We start from the raw sequence: 6,555 nt of genomic DNA on the forward strand, positions 1-6,555 counted from the left end.
GCTAACATTTCTTTCCCATTACATCACATTCAAAACAATCCCTATATTACAGACCATATGTTGCTTAAAGAAAACCTCCACAAGGCAGAGGCTTACTGAAGACTGAGCGTGTTCCAGCTGGGTTGCTAACAAACCAAAGAAATGAAGGCAGACCATGAAAATCTCCAGCCACGCAGGAAAACAATCTACATATGACATCTCAACAAGATGACATTAATCAAGAGGTAAGATTAAAGACTACATTTAGTTAAATGGCACAGAGAGTAAATAAAAACCGGCAATTAAGAAGAATGGACAACGTGGCTAGCAAATGGAATTGTGTTTATGAAGCCATGTCACTTTAAGCCGCAGGGCTTGCCCCACGCTCAGGACAGGGTTGCCAAATGTCCTGGAGAAAAAGTGTTCCGCCCCTTTATTAGAAGCTTAATGTGCAGAAATGGACAGTTGTAACTTTTCATGGGATGAATAACGTCACCTGATAAATAACAGTCCATTAATCCTATGTCAGAAGGATGGAATATTAGAGACACATTTTTTCTTCAGGCTTTTTGGCAACCCTAATTCAGGAAGGCCAGCGCTTTCACAAATGGGTCTGGACTTCAGTTTATATAATATATTCAATTCTCAGATAAAACTTCAGTTTTTTTCTTTTCCATTTATCTGGTAGAGTTGATAAAAGAAACACACTGAAATGTCCAGCAACAGGTGGTACAATGGTACAGACACTATTTAAACACACACACACAAAGCAATAGTCTTTCTACAGTTGTTGACTGATAGAAATTCATTATGTTAAATGATAGAGTAGAAATCGCATCATCTGCATTAAGTAGAGTCTTTAGCCCACTGAACTTACTGGTTGAATTAGATATTTAGGGTATCACCAAGCCAAAGTTAAGCACTTCTAAATTCTATTAATTGCAATGGGAGAGTTAAACAAGGGCCATGGCTCAGTGGTAGAGTTTCTGCTTGGCATGCAGAAAATCCCAGGTTCAATCCCTGGCATCTTCAGTTAAAAGGACCACATAGTAAGTGATGTGAAAAACCTTTGCTCAAGATCCTGGAGATCTACTGCCAGTCTGAGTAGACAACACTGATCTTGATGGACCAACGGTCTGATTCACTGTAAGGCAGCTTCATGTGTTTATGTTTATATGCACAGTCTACCAAGCCTGTGCATGCTTTCTCATGGGTAAGTTACATGAAAGTCAGTGGAACTTACTTGAGACTAACCATGCATGGAAACCAGCTACCCATGTCTCAGGCAGTTGTGTAGGCTGCACATGTTTACTTTGAAATCCCCTGAGTTCAATGGGATACAGTTCCAAGTCAGGTTGCATAGGATTCACAGTTGCCATTTCTTATCTTGGAGACCAGACGTGGACCCTTAAATCTTCCATGGCAATGGGGGACAAGACAACCATGGCTCCTCCCACCCCTTTGTTCCATGGTCTGTGCTAGGGGTTGCCAAGTCGACTTACCTGCAAAGCAGGAGGATTCCTGGCTCCGTTGGGAGTCTCCCCGTGCGTGCCACGATAATGTCACCAGAAGTGACGTCATCGCATCGCCCACGTTAGGGGCAGGGCATGGTGACTCGAGGGAAAACCATAGAGTTTTCCCTCGATTCACAGAGTGTCCCCCCCACAACGTGGCCAGCATGATGATTTCACCTCCGGGTGACATCATCACGCTGGGGACGCCCTCCGGCAGGGGGTGGAGTTCTCCCCGGGGCCTGATCCGCCGGCAGCGGGTAACGGGCCTCCCGGGCAGGAATTTACCTGCCCCCAGCGGGGGCTTGGCAAGCCTAGTCTGTGCTCTTCCATAACTTGTTGCGACATGGAGGCCTCTAATTGTACCATATAGCACATAATGGAATGACGGGAATTACAGGACTACAGAACAAACCAGTGGGAGCATCCTTACCTACTTTGTCTTCAGCACATGTACCGATCCATACAATAGGGAGGGAAAAGTTGGAAAGTGCAAGTGCCTAACTTTGGCCAGACTGAGACCATAATTTTGAGTCAACAAGCTGTCTTTGTGTTGTCTGAATTTGTTCCCCAGTTTGATTTTAATACATATATAAATATCTATAAATATATGTGCTATAAATATCTTGGTGTAATTTTCCAATCAACAGGTTCAATTAATGGTCATAAAGAATATGTTTTAGCAAATGCGCAGAGGAGTACTGGCGCCATACTTACGTTTTTCTGATGTAAAGGTGGTAGAAATTTGGAAGCTGCTATAAAATTATTTAATACCAAAGTTCTTCCACAGTTGCTATATGGAGCACCTTTATATGCTCACTTGAATCTCCCTATAATTGAAAGAGTATAATCAAAAATTTTGAGAGCTATATTCCAGGTCTTGACAACACAGCCTGGAGAGGAGACGACTGAGAGGTGATATAATAACCATCTTCAATTACTTGAAGGGTTGTCATATAAAGGATGGTGCAGAGTTGTTTTCTGTTGCCCCAGAAGGTCAGAACAGAACCAAGGGGTTGAAATTAAATCAGAAGAGTTTTTGGCTAAACATTAAGAACTTCCTGACAGAGCAGTTCCTCAGTGGAACAGGCTTCCTCGGGAGGTGGTGGGCTCTCCTTCTTTGGAGGTTTTCAAACAGAGGCTAGATGGCCATCTGACAGCAATGCAGATTCTGTGAACTTAGGGAGATCATCAGAGGGAGGGCAGGAAGGATTGCCTCAGTGCTTAGTTCTTGTGGCCCTTTCTTACATGCCCAGGGAAATGCTGATTGCCACTTTGGGGTCAGGAAGCAATTTTTCTCCAGGCCAGTTTGGCTGGGGATCGTGGAGGTTTTTTGTCATCTTCTGGGCATAGAACAGTGGTTACTGGGTGTGTGGAGGGAGAGATATTTGTGAATTTCCTGCATTATGCAGGGGGTTAGACTAGATGACCCTGGAGGTACCTTCCAACTGTATGATTCTATGATTGTGATTCCGGGAGAGCCACTGCCACCACTGCTGCTGTGTGGGATGGCGGGGGGGGGGGGCCAGGCGGGAAGATAGGAAAGTGATGGGGGCAGGAAAAGAGAGAAAGAGTGATGATCTGGGGGCAGAAAAAGAGAGAATGATGGGTTGGGGCCAGAAAGAGAACAAGTGATGAGGTAGGGAGGCAGGAAAAGAGAAAGATATGGGGTGGGGGCAGAAAGACAGTGACAGTAACAGGCATGCAGGAGAGAGAGAATAAGAAAAGGGGTCACAGGAGCAGGGCTGCTGATAGCAACCATGGCCCCCCAAAGAATCTATGTGTCCCGTCCATATTACCCTGATCAAAACCAAATATTATAACAAAACAAATCATTTGTCTGGCTGTTATGATGCATCTGTAATAATAAAGAGCCAGATATCCATCAGTCTGTCCATTTGTGGCAGGCATAACTCAGAAAATAAAACAAGGAATCTCAAAGTTGGCCACCACTAGGGTTGCCAGGTCCCTTACCTTTTTTTGGGGGGGGGGGAGTTGGTACTGGTCTGGGATACCATAGAGTTTTCAGGTTGAATGCTAGAGTGTCCCCCCGGTGACTTGCCCAATGAGATGATGTCACCTCTTGGTGACATCATTGCGCTAGGCATGTTGGCCAGATTTGGGTACTTTAGGGGTGGGGTTCCCCCCGCCGGCTGGATCTGGGCCGGTGGGTTGGGGGCCCTTTGAATGGGCAAACACCCCCCCCCGGGGACCTGGCAGCCCTAGCCACCACCTTCAGGATGATCATGGGAGTTCCAGGACCAAAAATGAAAGGAACGGGAATATCCTGGCCCAGATTATCTCCAGATCCCCCATGCTATTAGCAATGGAAGCAAAACGTGTGTAGTGGTTAAAAGTGTTGGACTAGGATCTGGGAAAGCCAGATTCAAATTCCCACTCTGCCATGGAAGCTTGCTGGGTGACTCTCAGCCTGACCTACTTCACAGCATTGTTGTGAGGATAAAACAGAGGAAAGGAGAATGATATAAGCTGTTTTAGGTCTCCCTTGGGGAGAAAGGCAGGATACAAATAAAGTAAATAAATAAGTTCTCCCTCTGAGGTGGAGGACATCTTGTGGGTGATTCCCATCCATCACTTAGGGAGGCAGGACTAATTTCAATTACCTCCTGTTTCCTGTAGTGGGAGTCACCCTAAGCTCAGTTCTTTTCCTGCCTCAGAAGGGAGAGCAGCTAGGTGTAGGCTCTGCCTAACCCTATCTTTCTGAGTCAACTTACTTTCACTTTCTCCTTCCATCTTTGCTGTTCCCACTCTCTGAAGAAACTTAAGAAAAATCAAATCCTTTTCTTCTTCCTTCCTATATGTTATCCTCTTTTCCCCCCTCCCCTTTGGAGGTTGAGCATTGCCGAGCCGGTTGCTCTCTTAATGGGAGGGGGTCTCACAGACCGCCTTCCATGGCATTAAGAGAGGATAGCAATGGATTTCTCTCCACTCCGGAGATAGAGGGCGTGGCGGTGGCCGACGCTCAACCAGCAGAGCGAGGCGAGGATGGCATTCCAAAGCGCGTCAAACAGCTACACACCCCTGCAGCATTTATGGAGCCCGCGCCAGCCTCAGCGGCCATTTTGGAGTCCACTGGTCACTCTATGCTTTAAGACGGGAATGCCTAGCAGAGCCTAATCCTGCACATGGCGCACCCCGAAACCTATGGTTCAAGGGGGTTCATCGAGCTAGGCGTGATTACACCATCAAAGAGTCCTATTGTTAAATGTAATTCAACTTGTAACCTTGCTGATGTACTGACAAAATGTATGTACTCTGAACAGTTTAATGTATTCAGAGAAGGGCTAGGCGTAACACTTACTACCTAGGAGGCGTATTGAGATATGTATGTAATGAGGTAGCAAGCTGTTACAGCACATGTGTAGATCAGGATGTTCTAAGCTGTAAGTCTTAGCTGTCAGACTAAATGGCTAAGTGACTAAGTGCCAGGTGTTAAACAAGCAGGTGCTGCTCCTTGTGGCATAATTAGGAGTAGGTAATTAGGCCCTGTTGTTCATTGGCTGGTTGATGTATATATTGTTTGGGCTTCATAAGCCATTTGGGGAGACATAGCTCTCTCTGACTGAGGTATGTTATGCTGCATGAAAGTCTGTATATAATAACCATTATTGCACTATAAACTTTTGCCTTTTCACCTCCAGTCAGTCTCCAGGCTTCTTATTAACTGCACCCAATAAGTCCTACATCTCTGCGTGGAGGAGACTCATCTCCAGTTCCGAACCCTGCCCTTCAGTGTCTCATCAGCTCCCTGGGTTTTTACAAAGATCCTGGTTCTTCCGGTCGTTTGTCTTCAAGAACAAAGGATTCGCATTCGCAGTGCTTGCAAGATTTCGGGTTCCTGGTGAACATGCAGAAAAGCTCTCTGACTCCCACACAGCATCTGGAACACTTGGAGTGGTGATGGACACTCAAGCTACAAAGCTTTATCTTCTTGTCAAAAAGGCCAGAAAAATCAAAGAGTAGATTAACTACATTATTCAAGCCAGGACTTCACCCTGACCAAGATGATGGGCCTCAACGATCGTGGCTTTTGACACGCTACAATGGGGAAGGTTTTCACTCCAGACAACTACAACAATTTTTACAGCCATATCAAAACTCTATTGCCTTATAGATAGATCTTTCCTTGAAGTGGGCAGAGGGTCCATAGTACTTCTCCAGGTGTAATTAAGTCTGTGCTTGTGGACCAAGTTGAACTATCTGTCTCAAGGCAAGTCCCTTTGAATCCAGGACAGGATCCAAAATTTTCTCTGACACCAGTCTATCAGACTGGGGGGGGGCACCTTACTCCATCAACCAGTATAGGACAGATGGTCCATAGCAGAAAGGAAACTGCTGTTTAATCTCCTGGAGCTTCGAGTCATTAGGCGGGCCCTTCAACAATTCGCCCCTCAGATCAGGGGGAACCACATCCTTGTTCAGATGGACAACATCTCATCGAAGGCTTACCTCAACAAATGGGGGTTCCAGGTCCTTAGCCTTACACAGGGAAGCAACTCAGTTATCGAATTGGGCAGCATCCAATCTGACATTGATCAGGACAGAGTATGTGAAGGGAGTCATCAACACCCAAGCAGATTGGCTGAACAGCCAGACAGTCCAGGAGGGCGAATGGTCCCTACACAAGAGAGCTTGTTTTTTCCGGCTCAGAGCGGCAACACTGGGAACTCCACAGTAGACCTATTTGCATCTTCGCTCAACAACCAACTGGACAGATTTTACATCAGATGTTTTCATCCCCAGGCGGAGGCCACGGATGCCCTTCTGTTCCCTTGGCCCGAGGGGCTCCTCTATACGTTTCCTCCTCTTCCTGTACTTCCCAAGCTTCTCTGGAGGATACAAGTTCTAAGGGCAGAGATCGTAGTGATGGCACCATACTGGCATCGTCATCCTTGGTTCACAGATGCCCTTCTGTTCCCTTGGCCCGAGGGGCTCCTCTATACGTTTCCTCCTCTTCCTGTACTTCCCAAGCTTCTCTGGAGGATACAAGTTCTAAGGGCAGAGATCGTAGTGATGGCACCATACTGGCATCGTCATCCTTGGT

This window comes from Gekko japonicus, unplaced genomic scaffold (assembly GCF_001447785.1).
Source record: "Gekko japonicus isolate JY-2015 unplaced genomic scaffold, Gekko_japonicus_V1.1 scaffold3817, whole genome shotgun sequence".
NCBI classification, from domain to species: Eukaryota; Metazoa; Chordata; class Lepidosauria; order Squamata; family Gekkonidae; genus Gekko; species Gekko japonicus.